This window comes from Panulirus ornatus, chromosome 30, assembly GCF_036320965.1.
Source record: "Panulirus ornatus isolate Po-2019 chromosome 30, ASM3632096v1, whole genome shotgun sequence".
Classification (NCBI taxonomy): domain Eukaryota; kingdom Metazoa; phylum Arthropoda; class Malacostraca; order Decapoda; family Palinuridae; genus Panulirus; species Panulirus ornatus.
In genome coordinates, this window is record NC_092253.1 from 15293736 (window position 1) to 15313154 (window position 19419).

Below are 19419 nucleotides of genomic sequence, written 5' to 3' on the forward strand. Positions count from 1 at the left end.
TTTGGCAGCGGATGGAACCATAGAAGCGGAAGTGAATCATAGGGTGGGGGAGGGGGCGAAAGTTCTGGGAGCATTGAAGAATATGTGAAGTCGAAGACATTATCTCGGAAAGCAAAAATGGGTATGTTTGAAGGAATAGTGGTTCCAACAATGTAATATGGTTGCGAGGTGTGGGCTATTTTTAGAGTTGTGCGGAGGATGGTGGATGTGCTGGAAATGAGATGTTTGAGGACAATATGTGGTGTGAGGTGGTTTGATCGAGTAAGTAATAATAGGGTAAGAGAGATGTGTGGTAATAAAAAGAGTGTGGTTGAGAGAGCAGAAGAGGGTGTTTTGAAATGGTTTGGTCACATGGAGAGAATGAGTGAGGAAAGATTGACCAAGAGGATATATTTGTCAGAGGTGGAGGGAACGAGGAGAAGAGGGAGACCAAATTGGAGGTGGAAAGATGGAGTGAAAAAGATTTTGTGTGATCGGGGCCTGAACATGCAGGAGGGTGAAAGGGGCAAGGAATAGAGTGAATTGGAAGGATGTGGTATACCGGGGTTGACGTGCTGTCAGTGGATTGAATCAAGGCATGTGAAGCGTCTGGGTAAACCATGGAAAGCTGTGTAGGTATGTATATTTGCGTGTGTGGACGTATGTATATACATGTGTATGGGGGGGGGGGTTGGGCCATTTCTTTCGCCTGTTTCTTGCGCTACCTCGCAAACGCAGGAGACAGCGACAAAGTATAATAAAAAAAAAATATATAATATATATATATTATATATATATATATTATATATATATATATATATATATATAAATATATATATTATATTTATATTTATTTTTTTTGTCGCTGTCTCCCGCGACATATATATATATATATATATTATATATATATATAATATATATATTATATATATATATATATATATATATATATATATGCAGAAGGAGTCACGCGGAGAGTGCTCATCCTCCTCGAAGGCTTAGATTGGGGTGTCTAAATGTGTGTGGATGTAACCGAGAAAAAAAGAGAGATAGGTAGTATGTTTGAAGAAAGGAACCTGGATGTTTTGGCTCTGAGTGAAACGAAGTTCAAGGGTAAAGGGAAGAGTGGTTGGGAATGTCTTGGGAGTAAAGTCAGGGAGTAGTGAAAGGACAAGAGCAAGGGAAGGAGTAGCACTACTCCTGAAACAGGAGTGGTGGAAGTATGTGATAGAGTGTAAGAAAGTAAACTCTAGATTGATATAGGTAAAACTGAAAGTTGATGGAGAGAGATGCATATGCACCTGGCTGTGAGAAGAAAGATCATGAGAGGCAAGTGTTTTGGGAGCAGCTGAGGGAGTGCGTTAGTAGTTTTCATGCACTAGACCGGGTTATAGTGATGGGTGATTTGAATACAAAGGTGAGTAATGCGGCAGTTGAGGGAATAATTCTTCTACATGGACTGTTCAGTGTTGTAAATGGAAATGGTGAAGAGCTTGTAGATTTATATGCTGAAAAAGGACTGGTGATTGGAAATACCTGGTTTAAAAAGAGAGTTATACATAAGTATACGCATGTAAGTAGGAGAGATGGCCAGAGAGCGTTATTGGATTACGTGTTAATTGATGGGCGCGCGAAAGAGAGACTTTTGGACGTTAATGTGCTGAAAGGTGCAACTGGAGGGATGTCTGATCATTATCTTGTGGAGGCGAAGGTGGAGATTTGTAGAGGTTTTCAGAAAAAAAGAGAGAATGTTGGGATGAAGAGAGTGATGAGAGTGAGTGAGCTTGTGAAGAGACTTGTGTGAGGAAGTACCAGGAGAGACTGAGTACAAAATGGAAAAAGGTGAGAACAGAGGACGTAAGGGGAGTGGTGGAGGAATGGGATGTATTTAGCGAAGCAGTGATGGCTTGCGCAAAAGATGCTTGTGGCATGAGAAGCGTGAGAGGTGGGCAAATTAGAAAGGGTAGTGCGTGGTGGGATGAAGAAGTACGATTATTAGTGAAAGAGAAGAGAGAGGTATTTCGACGATTTTTGCAGGGAAATAATGCAAATGACTGGAGATTTATAAAAGAAAGAGGCAGGAGGTCAAGAGAAAGGTGCAAGAGGTGAAAAAGAGGGCAAATAAGAGTTGGGGTGAGAAAGTATCATTAAATTTTAGGGAGGATAAAAATATGTTTTGGAAGGAGGTAAATAAAGTGCGTAAGACAAGGGAACGAATGGGACTTTCAGTGAAGGGGGCTAATGGGGAAGTGATAAGAAGTAGTGGCGATGTGAGAAGGAGATGGAATGAGTATTTTGGGTTTGTTGAATGTGTTTGATGATAGAGTGGCAGATATAGGGTCGAGGTGGTGTGCAAAGTGAGAGGGTTAGGGAGAATAATTTGGTAAACAGAGAAGAGGTAGTAAAAGCTTTGCGAAAGATGAAAGCCGGCAAGGCAGCGGCTTTGGATGGTATTGCAGTGGAATGAAATGAAAAAGTGGTGACTGTATTGTTGACTGGTTGGTAAGGTTATTTAATGTATGTATGACTCATGGTGAGGTGCCTGAGGACTGGTAGAATGCTTGCATAGTTCCATCGTACAAAGGCAAAGGGGATAAAAGTGAGTGCTCTAATTACAGAGGTATAAGTTTGTTGAGTATTTCTGGGAAATTATATATGAGGGTATTGATTGAGAGGGTGAAGGCATGTACAGAGCATCAGACTGGGGAAGAGCAGTGTGGTTTCAGAAGTGGTAGAGGATGTGTGGATCAGGTGTTTACTTTGAAGAATGTATGTGAGAAATACTTAGAAAAGCAAATGGATTTGTATGTAGCATTTATGGATTTGGAGAAGGCATATGATAGAGTTGACAGAGATGCTCTGTGGAGGTGACAGAGACGCTCTGTGGAAGGTACTAAGAATATATGTTGTGGGAGGAAAGTTGTTCGAAGCAGTGAAACTTTTTTTATCGAGGATGTAAGGCATATGTACGTGTAGGAAGAGAGGAAAGTGATTGGTTGTCAGTGAATGTAGGTTTGCGGTAGGGGTGTGTGATGTCTCCATGGTTGTTTAATTTGTTTATGGATGGGGTTGTTAGGGAGGTGAATGCAAGAGTTTTGGAAAGAGGGGCATGTATACAGTCTGTTGTGGATGAAAGAGCTTGGGAAGTGAGTCACTTGTTGTTCGCTGATGATACAGCGCTGGCGGGTGATTCATGTGAGAAACTGCAGAAGCTGGTGACTGAGTTTGGTAAAGTGTGTGAAAGAAGAAAGCTGAGAGTAAATGTGAATAAGAGCAAGGTTATTAGGTACAATAGGGTTGAGGGACAAGTCAATTGGGGAGGTAAGTTTGAATGGAGAAAAACTGGAGGAAGTGAAGTGTTTTATTTATCTGGCAGTGGATTTGGCAGCGGATGGAACCATAGAAGCGGAAGTGAATCATAGGGTGGGGGAGGGGGCGAAAGTTCTGGGAGCATTGAAGAATATGTGAAGTCGAAGACATTATCTCGGAAAGCAAAAATGGGTATGTTTGAAGGAATAGTGGTTCCAACAATGTAATATGGTTGCGAGGTGTGGGCTATTTTTAGAGTTGTGCGGAGGATGGTGGATGTGCTGGAAATGAGATGTTTGAGGACAATATGTGGTGTGAGGTGGTTTGATCGAGTAAGTAATAATAGGGTAAGAGAGATGTGTGGTAATAAAAAGAGTGTGGTTGAGAGAGCAGAAGAGGGTGTTTTGAAATGGTTTGGTCACATGGAGAGAATGAGTGAGGAAAGATTGACCAAGAGGATATATTTGTCAGAGGTGGAGGGAACGAGGAGAAGTGGAAGACCAAATTGGAGGTGGAAAGATGGAGAGAAAAAGATTTTGAGTGATCTGGGCCTTAACATGCAGGAGGGTGAAAGGCGTGCAAGGAATAGAGTGAAATGGAATGGTGTGGTATACCGGGGTTGATGTGCTGTCAATGGATTGAACCAGGGCATGTGAAGCGTCTGGGATAAACCATGGAAAGTTGTGTGGGGCCTGGATGTTGAAAGGGAGCTGTGGTTTCGGTGCATTATTACATGACAGCTAGAGACTGAGTGTGAACGAATGTGGCCTTTTGTGTCTTTTCCTAGCGCTACCTTGTGCACATGCGGGGGGAGGGGGTTTGTTATTTCATGTGTGGCGGGGTGGCGATGGTAATGAATAAAGGCAGACAGTATGAATTATGTACATGTGTATATATGTATATGTCTGTGTGTGTATATATATGTATACGTTGAGATGTATAGGTATGTATATGTGCGTGTGTGGACGTGTATGTATATACATGTGTATATGTGTGGGTTGGGCCATTCTTTCGTCTGTTTCCTTGCGCTACCCCGCAAACGCGGGAGACAGCGACAAAGCAAAATGAAATAGAAATATATATATATATATGTATATATATATATATATATATATATATATATATATATATATATATATATATATATATATGAGGCATGTGTGTGACGGAAATTTTTGTGAGTAATGAGAGCAAGACATGAGATGATCAGCATTGTCGTATGAGTGAAGGGTGACGAGGAATTCTATGAAGGGAAGCAAATTCCATGTATTCAGGATCGAGAAATGGTGTCAGTAATTAACGTTTCCAGGTACTGAGAGGATACAGCCCTGGAACAACTGCCTCCGTTGTAAGCCATTTAAGACTCAGACTTGTAAGGGAGGCGGGGAAAAGAATATGATCTGATCCGTGGAACCTGGAGTGGAAGACATTAGTGGGAAATTATTATTTACAAGGAATACTGTCAAAGATTCTTCGTGTGTACCTGTGTTGTTCTTTCTGGAATCCTTAAGTTTACAACAATGTAAGATTATATTAATATAACAACTGTTGTTGAAGACTTTTTATACAGGTGGATGTTACATGTTTATTTTTTGATTAGTTAGAAAAGCTGAACCCTGAGAGAAATACTTTTATTATTTTTTCACAAGAGGTGAAAACAGTGATATGAATTCACAAGGCCAGACTGAAGGATGGTGTGAAACACTCATGGTACTGCGTTACCAGGAAGGTCCTGCCATCATAGATTCTACAAACACAAAGATGGACAAAAAAAGATACTCGAAGGTCGAGTTAAAGAATTAACGTTCGGGTCGAAATTTGAAGGACGTAACTAATGATCATTAAAGTGCCTTAAATAACCAAAATATCTATAATTTATTTATGTATTTATATTTACCTTAAGGCCACTTTCTGTGAAAGCGTCCTGGTGTTACCCAGGAACTCTTTCTAAGTGCCCCTTTGCAGCCCAAGGCTGCGCTACGTCCAGTATCGGGGAAATGTAGACTCCTTTGGAGTAAGTTCTTTCACGAGACTGTTACTCCTGATACAGCCTCGCTAAAGGTAACCATTTTCACTCGCGGCGCCCACCACACTCCAGTGAGGGAAGTACACACGTGTTATCATGTAGTGTGTAGGAGGATAAGAATATACCATGTAACGTGAGACGTGTACACGCTGATGTTATCGCTCCAGTGTGAGGGTAAGACGAATTATATTGGTCACTTCTGAGGCTACCACTGACGCAAAAAGGATTGTGGTGGGCCGCATAGTGTCGTCCAGGGTCAGGTTAGGTCAGGTCAGCTGTATCACAAACTCGATGATAAGGCGCAAAAGATTATGGAAATCAATCGAACACAAATGGAATGTATTGACCAGAGTTCTGCACGGATGTCAGACGTTATAAGTTGGATGAGAATTGAACACCTCGTAACGTACAGAATCCGGATGTGGTCCCAGTTACAACAAACAGTGGGAGGAAGTATGTTGGTGAAGAGGGGAATCCATGGCATGATATCTTGAACAGGGGGAATAGATTGTGTGGGGGGGACGAAGACGGCTCTCTCTCTCTCTCTCTCTCTCTCTCTCTCTCTCTCTCTCTCTCTCTCTCTCTCTCTCTCTCTCTCTCTCTCTCTCTCTCTCTCTCTCTCCATGCGAGGGGATGATCAGCGACTCTGAGCCCATCTTCTGATCATCCTGATAAAGACCAGATATCATTTCGCCCATCGCTCTCCCTGATGTCTTCCCCAGGCATGGGTTGGCAACCCGACCCAGGAACAATTACAGGGACAGAATCACCACACTTACCAGGAAGGCGTCGAGATAATCTGTGCGACAACTTTAAGTGACGCAGACCAAAGGTGGAGGCACTGCAAGCATTGCTTTAAGGAAAGCGTTTTGAACAGGCTGTCCTGCACCCGAGGGATACCTCGATCGATCCTCCTTTGACGTACTGGAGGACATGGCTGCCATTATTTGACGTCGGCCCAGCCTGCCATCATCACACCATTTGGGTATGGCCAAGTAACACCCTGAGCTGCCATGTGGGGTCAGCCAAGGCGCAGTGCCAGGCTGGTGGGGGTCAGGGAAGTGCTTCATCTGAACACCGGCACCTGAAGCACCTCACCTGAACTGAGGAAAGAGACTAGACCACAGCCACACAGACCGCCGTAAACATACACAGGGAGATGTACTGGCGGTGCTGCCAGGGAGGAGAAGAAGTCCCAGGAGAGGAAAATAGGGCGGGTACCTGAGCCAGGCAGTGTATCACAGGTTACCAGTGAATACCCACGATTACTAGACAATCACATCAGTTGAAAAGAACTGATGTTATGAAAATCCTAGCAAGTTGCGTAGATTTATCAGGAGCAGATTGCTGGGGAGTGAGCAAAGAATGAGAGTGAGAGGTAAGAGTTGCTGAAGGAGATGGGGAAGAATGACACAGTGAGAGCTGAGTTCTAATGGTTTATGAGAAAGAGTGATGCATTACCTTCCGTACTGAGCTGAAGGGTTAGAGAAGAGATCTTGATATCCACTGAGGGTGTTGGACAAGATGTCAGTCAGGTCTTGTATGTTGAGAGTCCATAGTAGACCAGTGACTTTGATGATGCATCTCCCTTTGTGCTCAAGAAGCGTCCAGAGTAATTATACTTGAGGGGTTTAGAATTTCCAAGGAAGAGTCGTATGGTGTTGAAGGAAGGCAAAGTAGTAGTTAACCTTCCATTAGTAAATCTATTTAAGAATTTACTTAGACCAGGAGCCAGACAAATCATGGAAGATGGCCATTGTAATGCCAATTTTCATAAAGGGTTATAGGTCCTTAGCCTCATAGTATAGACCAATTAGAATGACAATAAATGATTCCCAGTTATGGTTTTATTAAGATGATGATGAAATTATATTTATCTTGCTATCAGTTAGACATTCGATATAGTTCCTCATGAGAGATTAATTAAAAAACTAGAGGCAAATGGTATTAATCTGTAAGTTCTGAACTGGATAAGAGTATGGCTGACGACAGGAAACAGGGTTAGCATCACTGGTGACCAGTGGAGTTCCCCAAGGCTCTGTCTTGGTACCTCTGTTGTTTGTAACATATATTATTAACACGTAGGTTGGTGCCACCAGCAAGATCAAGTAGTGGTAAGACTCGCACCAGTCTCGAAAAAAAATATTTTTCTGTAACTTTTATTCGAACTCTAATCTCTTTAGCATAAGATATTAGTATTTTCGAAAATAATCATTTAAGACATAAATAAAGTATGTAATTGTTAACGATTATTTTCCGTCGTAAAGTCTCATCGCAAGGGGGGAGGGGATCCCTTTACGAAGGCCACCTTTGCAACGTTCCAATAATTCTGTCGTAGAGTCATACCAGCCAGCCAATCAGCGTCGACCTCCGTCAGCCAATTAGCGTCGACCTGCGTCGCACTAGAACGTTCTTGAATATGACGATGCGAACCTTCGTCGCCTTCACAAAGTCGACCGCCCGTCGTATGGTGGTTCTTGTATGCGGACCCTAGTGTTCTAATTCGGTTACCTTCCTTCCTTATGTTATTACGCCATGTTACCACTACAACATCAACACCATGTTACCACTACAACAACAACACCATGTTGCTACCACCACCACAACAACACCATGTTACAACCAGAGCAACACCATACTACCACCACCACAACAACAACTCCATGTTACCACACCCACCACAACAACACCATGTTACAACCACAACAACACCTTACTACCACCACCACAACAACAACACCATACTACCACCACCACCGACATACCACCACCACCACCACCACCATACTACACTAACACCATCACCACCATCCTACGTTACCACCAGGCCTTGTATACCAAACAACTACTACTACCACCACCACCATACCACACTACCACTACCATGACAGCCAAACGCTACTACCACCGCCATACCACCATACTGCACTACAACCACCATACTAACCTACCACCACGTTGCCCCCACACTGCACTACAACCACGCTACTACCCTACCACCACCACCACCACCACCACTGCGCCACCACACTGCACTACAACCACCCTACTACCCTACCACCACCACCACCACAGCCACCACACTGCACTACAACCACCCTACTACCCTACCACCACCACCACTCCCACCCTACGATACCACCACCACCAGAAGGGCGGCGGTGGCGGCGGTAGTGGCGTGCCGATGGAGGGAGGGAGGGAGGGTCGGGTCGGGTGGGGTGTCAGATGTTGTGGTCGTGTTCACATCGCTCGGGGAACTCCAGTAAGGCGCCGCTAAGGATCCCCCACCATAAACATGCTGGGCTCCCAGCCTCACGCTCTCTCACTTCTCTCCCTGGTCAAGGTGTAGCCCAGGGACCATCATGTCTCATATTTATGCCTCCATATTTGATAAGAGCTCTTGAATTTTTGGAAATCATACGAGTATGATATATTACACGTAAGTGTAGGCTCAGGAGGGGTTAATGAGGGTGTGGGGGTATCAGATTACCGCCGTGATACCTATGAATGACACGGCCCGACCCTGGCAGGAACACGCCGCTGCAACACTCACAAACTGTTTACATAGTTATGATGGATGGCCTGGGTACATGGAGGGGACCAGGGGGTCATTGGCTTCAACCTCATCCCCCCCCCCCTCTCTCTCTCTCTCTCTCTCTCTCTCTCTCTCTCTCTCTCTCTCTCTCTCTCTCTCGTACGCAGACGTAAAACACGCTGGACTGTATGTACAGTGACCTGATTTTTCCCAACGAGCGTCGTTTTATTAAAGTCCTGGAAATGAATAATCAGAAAGCAAATGCTTACAAAGTAGGAACTACCTGAGAAACAAACAACACAATTTCGGGGGGAAAAGAGTCATGAGTAACGATCTTCATAAATTTCCACGAGAGTGAGCTCCAGACAAAATGGAAGGCCGGGTGAATTATCCGTATCTGGACTGCCAGGAAACATTGAGCTGTGACACCTAGGAGACAGAGGTGAAGAAGCTAGATCTTCACAGCAGGAATATGGAAAGACTACGTCAGTGGATGGAAGATTTATACTCTCTGAAGAGAGTGTAAGACGCATGTCAGAGAAGCCTTCGCTAAATGGGCTGAAGTCATCAGTGGCATACCGCATGGGTCTGTTTTAGGACCAGTGTTCTTCCTGATCTACGGAAATTACCTGCGAGAAAGATTAGACTCCTGCATGTATATATTTGCCGATGACGGAAAAGTCCTACAGTAGGTAAAAAGCAAAGGAGGATTGCATCAACCTACAATGGAACCTAGACAAACTCCAAAGTTGGTCTGGAGTAAATGTCAAGGAACGAGAATGAAACACAGTGGAAGGATGCCTGAGGATGAGCATAATCCAGAAGGAAATAAGTTGCAGGAATCCGTGTGAGGGCGGGACGTTGGATTTGACATCGTCCCTAACCTGTCACCAGAATCCCACATTAGAACAGCGGAGACAAAATGTCCGCAAATAAAGAGGCACAGAGATCTGTTAGAGAAGGTCCAGAGGAGGGCAACAAAGATGGTTGTCTTACAGGGAAAAGTGAGAGGCCTTGAATTCGTTCACTTGAACGAAAGAAGAAGAAAGAGTATACTAAAGCACATCAAAGTCTTAAACCAGGTCGATGATGTCAGAGATGATCACTTCTTCGATCATTTCTGGGACAGAACACCCAGAGGCAAGCAAGGCATAACGAGAAATTAAGCAAGTAACTTGTTAGAAAAGCTGAAAGCAAGTATCTTTATAGTAAGGGTCGTGGCTAGATGGCCCAAGATGAATGATGCTATTGTGATGTAGACAGCATATTGGAGGTTAAAAAGATATATATTGTATACTAAAGTTCAAGAGATGGTGCCCCACGAGTGTAGACCTCCCTCGCGGTACAGTACAACTAGATAATTACAACTGGGCAATTTCAATCGCACGCGACGCTACACAGGAAAGCTTGTCAACATAGCACCACATTAGGAGAACTGTTGAAGCGATACGTTGCCGTTCTGTCATGGTGGAAATGACCTCTTGGTATAAGGCTTAAGACACTCGTTTCTTTCTTTGCTTTGAGAGCGGCTCATCCGTAGTGCACTCTTATCCATCCTGTGGACGGTTGCGCTACTGTGCCCAGTGGGTTCAGGGACTGAGCCTCAGTTATATGTTCCCTGCATCATACACGACGCCAGTTTGATTCATTAGAGAGAGACAGATAAGCCCGGGAAGGCCCACCCGTTGGCCAGACATAGAGATATATATGAAGGGACATCTCTGTGTGGTGTAATAGCTGGGGAAAATGAGACGAGTTTAGTGCAGACACGGAGAATGAAATGGTAGAGATTCATAATCGTTGTATGACAGTAAAATGGCCGTGTTAGGCGGTGGTGCCCCTCGAGCGTAGGACTCCCCTCCCGTATACGAACACACAAGTAACCACAGATGTGAAATAGCTCATTGCAACGTAACCTCTGTGATGCAGTGTGTACGGCGGCGGCCCATGAATTCTGCATGACTGGGTTCGAGTCCTAATAACGATGATCGCTCACAGCTTTAAGCTCTTTTGAATTGGTAGATAGATGGGTATGTGTTATAAGGTTTATATATATATATATATATATATATATATATATATATATATATATATATATATATATATATATATATATATATATATTGAAGGCTCCAGTCACGGACAAAAGTCCACATCAAGCCCGGGCCTTAATTGAAATATAGAGTTATGAAACGGAAAAGAAAAGACAAGGGAAAATATTTACGAATTCTTGAGAAAGTGAAAGACCTGTCTTTTGAAATGTACCAGGTCATTGTCCACCTCCCATATATTTTCAAAGGCAATGGTCAAGGTTTACTGTGGGTACAAGCTTATGACGCTCTCTGAGTGATATCATTGTACATCTGGTCGCTGAGACTAGTGTTTCTAACGATGTGAGCATCAGTTACCCTTCTCAGTGTGCCGCAGGCTATCGTGAGGGAAAGGTGCTCTTTCATTACACTTCCTGGCTACTATACATTTTTTTTTTTTTGAAATTTCGTTTCTGGGCACTGTATTCCCTCCACCTGAGCTTCTAAATCGTTGGCTTTTACCTTTCTAAGGAGGAAAAAGCCCGAATTCTTACCCGGAAGCAAGAATATGCGGGTACACGTGAGAATTCGAGGCGCAATGGGCACCCAGAACTCATGATAAGTCGGGTGTTTCTTACAAGACCCCACCATTGCCTCGCCTCGCCTTATGGACGCAAGACACGGTCCCATATTACATCAGGACCCTTGCCAGCTCCATGCCCATATGTCTACAGGTGGTAATAAAGGAAGATATGACAAATTACTTGAATACTGATGAAACCGCCCTGATAATGTATGGGGAGCTGGATTTTTTTCTTTTTTCTTTTTGAGGATGCTGTGGGACCTGTGGTTTCGGTACATCACACGTGACAGCTACAGACTGATTGTGAACGAATGTGGCCCTTTTTTGTCTATTTTCCTGGCGTTACCTCGCTGAAGCGGGGAGTAGCAATGCTGTTTGTTTCCTGTGGGGCAGTGTAGCGCCAGGAATGGATGAAGGCAAATAAGTATGAATATGTATATGTGTATATGTTGATAAGTATATGTATATGCCTGTATATGTGTGTTTCTGGGCGTTTATGTATATACATGTGTATATGATTAGATGGGCCGTTCTTCGTCTTTCGTGGCGCTACCTCGCTGACGCGACAAACAGCGATCAAGTGTGTGTGTGTGTGTGTGTGTGTATATATATATATATATATATATATATATATATATATATATTATACCTGGGGATAGGAGGGAAAGAATATTTCTCACGTATTCACTGCGTGTCGTATAAGGCGACTAAAGAGGGAGGGAGCGGAGGGCTGGAAATCCTTCCCTCTCGTTTTTTTTTTAATTTTCCAAAAGGTGAGCAGAGAAAGGGGCCTAGTGAGGATCTTCCCTCAAAGGTTCAGTCCTCTGTTCCTAGCCCTACCTCGCTAATGCGGGAATTGGCAAATAGTATATATATATATATATATATATATATATATATATATATATGTATATGAAGGTGCGCGTTCATATACACTTTATTCGTATTCATATAACTCCGCGTTGTACAGTCAGGTTCGGTAAAACGCTATCAGCTGGCTATGTGTTCTGTTCGGAAACAACCGATAGACCCCGTGCTCACCATTGTGAGACGAAGGGTATTCGAGTACTTAGTATTTCTAATAGTTGTTTTCTATTATACAGTCCCTTAGCCTACCGGTTAACATGCCTGCCTCTTGCACAAGGGGTCCCAGGTTCGATCCTGGCTGATGGAGCTTTGTATGTTCTATGAAGGTGCGCGTTCATATACACTTTATTCGTATATATATATATATATATATATAAATGTATATTGGAAAGGATCACAATTTTGCGCGTGATCAAGATATTCCTATGAGTCCACGGGGAATATGAAACACGAAAAGTTCCCAAGTGCACTTTCGTGTAAAGATCACATCATCAGGGGAGACACAAGAGAGAAATATAACAGTCAGTTGATATACATCGAAGAGACGAAGCTAGGACGCCATTTGGTAAACATGTGATTGTCCAAAACATACAACGAGCGTTCATAGACTTATCATTTTACAAATCTTATCAACAATAAAGTTATCTAATTTGTACAGACCATCACTAATATTAAGATTATAATTCTTTGTGTATTTAATAATAGAAGATTCAATGATATTTCTCTTGGTAAAAGAGTTAGAGTTAACAACTGAGATGGCGTTACTCCAGTCAATACAATGATCATAGTTTTTAACATGATTAAACAAGGCATTTGATTCTTGTCCCGTTCTTATACTATATTTATGTTGCTTAAGTCTAACAGAAAGATCCTTACCAGTCTGACCAACAAAAAATTTATCACAGTCTCCACAAGGAACTTTATAGATGCAACCAAGAGAATTTTCTGGTGAATTCCTGATTAAGATATTCTTTATAGTATTATTGTTGCTAAAGGCAACATTTACATTAAAGGATTTAAGCAACATGGGAAGCAAAGTGAAAGTATTATTAAAAGGGAGAACTAAAAGATTCTTGGTGTCAATGGGAGGTTTGGGCTCAACTCTATGAAAAGATTTCTTTGCTAACTTAAGGGATTTATCAATGAAAGATCTAGGGTACTTTAACTTAGATCCAATAGAATATATCTTCTCAAACTCATCATCAATAAGCTCAGGACTGCAAATACGTAATGCCCTTAGGAACATAGATTGAAATGATGATAATTTAACTCTGTCATGTTGAGATGAGTAATAATGGATATATGAGCATACATTGGTGGGTTTTCTGTATATGCTAAACTTAAACTTGTTTCCTTGTCTATGGATCGTGCAATCTAAAAATGGTAACATACCATTATTTTCATTTTCTACAGTAAATTTGATGGAAGGTAATAAATTGTTAAGTAAGGGGAGAAATATTTGTAAATTTTCATTTGTTGGCCAAACACAAAAAACATCATCTACATACCTGAACCAAAATGCATTAGAAGGTAAGATATCCTTTAGTAATTTTGTTTCAAAAAATTCCATATAAAGATTACTTAGTACAGGTGAAAGGGAGTTACCCATTGCCATACCAAATTTTTGAGCATAATAATCTCCATCAAATTGAAATACACAGTCTTTTATACACAATTTTATCAGTTCAGTGAAATTAGACTTTGAAACAGGTAAATGAATATCATCCAAGACATCAAATAAATATTCTAATAGGTCATCAACTGGAACTTTAGTGAAAAGTGAGGAAACATCAAAGCTAACTAGTTCGAAATCTAAATCAATATTGATATTGTTTAGCTTGTTGACTAAATCTACATTGTTCATGATATTAGAATTTGATACCTTACCCACTAAAGGGCTTAATAAGGAAACTAACCATTTTGATGATTTATATGTGATGGAGCCTACTGAACTCACTATAGGTCTTGCTGGAAAATTTTGTTCATGTGTTTTGATAAGTCCTTACATATATGGCAATGAAGGGGACAAAGATGACAAATTTTTGATAAGAGAAATGTTACCTTTCAACAACTTCATTTCTTTATTAAAGTGAGAATTAACTGCTTCTAAGGGATTTTTACTAAGTTTAGAATATGTTGTGTTATCATTTAGAAGATAATTCATTTTAGATAAATAGTTACTTTTGTCTAAAATCACAACAGTGTTAGCCTTATCTGTTTTAGTAATATGTATATCCTTGTCTTTTTTTAAGGTTTTAATAGCTCTTATGAATCTTTTAGGGCAATTAGCTTCCACTGGTTTTGACAAACTGGCATACACTAAACCCTTGCAAATATTAATATCATCATTACTTAAATTACTGTATTTTTCTAAATTACAAAAAGACTTTGTGACATCAACACAGCTGGCTTCTCTGTTAGAGCACACAAAACTTAAGCCATAGCCTAATGCACACAAGGAATCTTTATCTAGTTGTTTATTAGACAGGTTTACCACAAAAGGTGGGTTTGTGTTCTTGGTCCAGTCGCTGTTTTCCATAAGATGGTCCAACTTACGATTTAGTGACACTTGTTGCCTATTGCGTTCTTTCCTTAATTCATCATAGCAATAGTCCAACATCCGGTTCTTCCAGTGTGTCGGTATTGTCATTTAAAAGGCACGTTTCTTCTCTCTTGAAATGCGAAAAGCCTCCTCCATTTCAAGTTTCTTTAATTCAATATTCTTCTTTAAAATAATATTTTGAAATTGGTCAAAATGTCGACCAGACAGCTGCAACAAACGTTGAGGTAGGACAGATCTTGGCATCACTTGTTCATTAAGGCATTTCCTAAGGAATTCAAATCGTAACTTCAGTTGGTGAGCCTTGATTAGCGATTTGGAGAAAGCAGTAACGAAAGGAGAAAGTCCAGGACAGGTTGTAGGGAAGTAATAGAAGAGCCGTGTGGAATCCATGTTGGAAACGATCACAGTTTTGCGCGTGAACAAGATATTCCCATGAGTCCACGGGGAAAATGAAACACGAAAAGTTCCCAAGTGCACTTTCGTGTAATAATCACATCATCAGGGGACAATCACATGTTTACCAAATGACGTCCTAGCTTCGTCTCTTCGATGTATATCAACTGACTGTTATATTTCTCTCTTGTGTCTCCCCTGATGATGTGATTATTACACGAAAGTGCACTTGGGAACTTTTCGTGTTTCATTTTCCCCGTGGATTCATTGGAATATCTTGATCACGCGCAAAATTGTGATCCTTTCCAACATGGATTCCACACGGCTCTTCTATTACTTCTCTACAAGCTGTCCTGGACTTTCTCCTTTCGTTACTGTGCCATGCACAGATTATTTCCTTATTACACTAATAATGATGGTTTGCATCGTCTAGTTATAGTAAACTGGATGTAGAGAAGCGTAAAAAGTATATTACCAATATTTCATAAAAGCAAAAAATCCTATGTTACTCTAAAGACGATGAATTAATTGGAAACGTTAAAACCTTTTTTTTTATTTTCATCCCGTAACACAACCAGCACATCTCTTAGCATCATTCTTAATGTTTTAACAACCAGAAGTTCAGTAGGATGTGATCTCGATATCTGATATCTACTTACATTTCCCAGCAAATGACTCCTCAAAGCATTCCAAACTCCGTAAAAACAGAATTAGATTCCACAGGGGAACAATACTCCTGTCTTGGATGTGGCCGCACCAGACTCTCGGACATGTATACAAACTGTTGCTGCCTCCCTGGTACGCACAGTTTTTGTACATGCATGATAATTGCACTGTAGGCTCCTTCTAATTATAGATCACGCATAAGATTATTTCATACTCATAGGGTATCTTCGAAGGCACTTAAAAATTTCTAGCAGTTATGTTTGGGGTATTTTGATATGTTTTGTGGTTAAGAGTTGATTTATGGTGGCCTGAAGCTATTTCTAGACTTGGTAAATTTCCAGTGTATTTCGTGATTTTTTTAACGCATCTTGATGTAACTTAAGGAAAGCAGTAACAATACATTGAGTGGTAGGACTCTTAAATGCTATCAGTTACCAAGAAGTAAGTTACGTTGCCAATGTGCAACTGAAGCGCCCATGTAAATAAACAAGCTGTGCGGGATGTAAAAACCGTAGGACGACTGCGGCTGCCGAGGTTGTGTGTGGCAGTCAGCCCCGGGCGCCACTGGCAATGGATCCCTGGCAACGGAGCATCGCTTTCGGCGCCATGGAGATGGTGGAGAGGCTGTTGACACTCTCTGGGAGGGGGAAAAAAGAGTACTGAGGAAGAATCGTTTAACAAGAAAACGAGGATTACGGTTGATGGTGCTTGGGGGAGACTACTTAACTCTCCTGTTGATTTTTACACCATTCTCGACGCTATAGAGGTGGGTGGTGGAGAGGCAGTTGACCTCTGTGAGACAAACACACAAATAAAGAAATAGATAAAGGTGAACCACAGCGAGAGTGTTGCTGGCGTTCCACCGACGGATAGTTTTTACAATGGTGACGTGCAAATAGATGGTTGTAGTAATAGACGGAGAACGGTTTGGCGTGCCAGTTGTTGGGGAAAGAGGAGTGAGGCAGGGTCATCAACATTTGTTCATTTAAGTACAACTTAATTTGTTAATTCATTGCTTCCGCTCCTTTACCAGGCTATGTCGACTTTTTGATATGTGGTCATGATAATCAAGGTTCCTTAGATATATTTGTTATGATGTACCGAAGAACAGCTCTTACGATGAAATAGAACATTTCACCAAGACGGTAACTTAAACTAGTCAGTCTTTTCAAATGGATTGTTTCTCATATTGATAATTTGAGTGTTGGATGATATTCGTTTTTTGGACGATAGTAAAACATGAAACTGATATTATGGAAATTTATATTGGAAGATGCTATCTATTGCCCGACCTCGCGTAACATGCGCACTGGTGGAATTTGAATCATTCACAAGATGATGGCCAGTCAGTGTCCAGGCTGATCCTGCCACGCAGTTAATTGATGGTCACTGCCGACTGTATCTGAATGCCCTCAGTTCTCTTTTCTCAAGAGCATGCCTCAGACTTTCGTTCCAATTTAGCCTAATATATATATATATATATATATATATATATATATATATATATATATATATATATATATATACATATATATATATATATATATATATATATATATATATATATATATATATATATATATGAGATGGAATGAGTATTTTGGAATGAGTATTTTGAAGGTTTGTTGAATGTGTCTGATGACAGAGTGGCAGATATAGGGTGTTTTGGTCGAGGTGGTGTGCAAAGTGAGAGGGTTAGGGAAAATGATTTGGTAAACAGAGAAGAGGTAGTAAAAGCTTTGCGGAAGATGAAAGCCGGCAAGGCAGCAGGTTTGGATGGTATTGCAGTGGAATTTATTAAAAAAGGGGGTGACTGTATTGTTGACTGGTTGGTAAGGTTATTTAATGTATGTATGACTCATGGTGAGGTGCCTGAGGATTGGCGGAATGCGTGCATAGTGCCATTGTACAAAGGCAAAGGGGATAAGAGTGAGTGCTCAAATTACAGAGGTATAAGTTTGTTGAGTATTCCTGGTAAATTATATGGGAGGGTATTGATTGAGAGGGTGAAGGCATGTACAGAGCATCAGATTGGGGAAGAGCAGTGCGGTTTCAGAAGTGGTAGAGGATGTGTGGATCAGGTGTTTGCTTTGAAGAATGTATGTGAGAAATACTTAGAAAAGCAAATGGATTTGTATGTAGCATTTATGGATCTGGAGAAGGCATATGATAGAGTTGATAGAGATGCTCTGTGGAAGGTATTAAGAATATATGGTGTGGGAGGCAAGTTGTTAGAAGCAGTGAAAAGTTTTTATCGAGGATGTAAGGCATGTGTACGTGTAGGAAGAGAGGAAAGTGATTGGTTCTCAGTGAATGTAGGTTTGCGGCAGGGGTGTGTGATGTCTCCATGGTTGTTTAATTTGTTTATGGATGGGGTTGTTAGGGAGGTAAATGCAAGAGTTTTGGAAAGAGGGGCAAGTATGAAGTCTGTTGGGGATGAGAGAGCTTGGGAAGTGAGTCAGTTGTTGTTCGCTGATGATACAGCGCTGGTGGCTGATTCATGTGAGAAACTGCAGAAGCTGGTGACTGAGTTTGGTAAAGTGTGTGGAAGAAGAAAGTTAAGAGTAAATGTGAATAAGAGCAAGGTTATTAGGTACAGTAGGGTTGAGGGTCAAGTCAATTGGGAGGTGAGTTTGAATGGAGAAAAACTGGAGGAAGTGAAGTGTTTTAGATATCTGGGAGTGGATCTGTCAGCGGATGGAACCATGGAAGCGGAAGTGGATCATAGGGTGGGGGAGGGGGCGAAAATTTTGGGAGCCTTGAAAAATGTGTGGAAGTCGAGAACATTATCTCGGAAAGCAAAAATGGGTATGTTTGAAGGAATAGTGGTTCCAACAATGTTGTATGGTTGCGAGGCGTGGTCTATGGATAGAGTTGTACGCAGGAGGATGGATGTGCTGGAAATGAGATGTTTGAGGACAATGTGTGGTGTGAGGTGGTTTGATCGAGTAAGTAACGTAAGGGTAAGAGAGATGTGTGGAAATAAAAAGAGCGTGGTTGAGAGAGCAGAAGAGGGTGTTTTGAAATGGTTTGGGCACATGGAGAAAATGAGTGAGGAAAGATTGACCAAGAGGATATATGTGTCGGAGGTGGAGGGAACGAGGAGAAGAGGGAGACCAAATTGGAGGTGGAAAGATGGTGTGAAAAAGATTTTGTGTGATCGGGGCCTGAACATGCAGGAGGGTGAAAGGAGGGCAAGGAATAGAGTGAATTGGAGCGATGTGGTATACAGGGGTTGACGTGCTGTCAGTGGATTGAATCAAGGCATGTGAAGCGTCTGGAGTAAACCATGGAAAGCTGTGTAGGTATGTATATTTGCGTGTGTGGACGTGTGTATGTGCATGTGTGTGGGGGGGGGGGGGGGTGGGGCCATTTCTTTCGTCTGTTTCCTTGCGCTACCTCGCAGACGCGGGAGACAGCGACAAAGTATAAAAAAAAAAAAAAAAAAATATATATATATATATATAT

The 19419-nt window shown here is 41.6% G+C and overlaps 1 protein-coding gene across 1 annotated transcript in view; it reads left to right on the forward strand.

The window, feature by feature from the left end:
* The window catches only part of LOC139758424 (uncharacterized), a 226040-nt gene that overhangs the window by 104496 nt on the left and 102125 nt on the right, over positions 1-19419 (forward strand). The gene's annotated exons all lie outside the window — the stretch shown is intronic.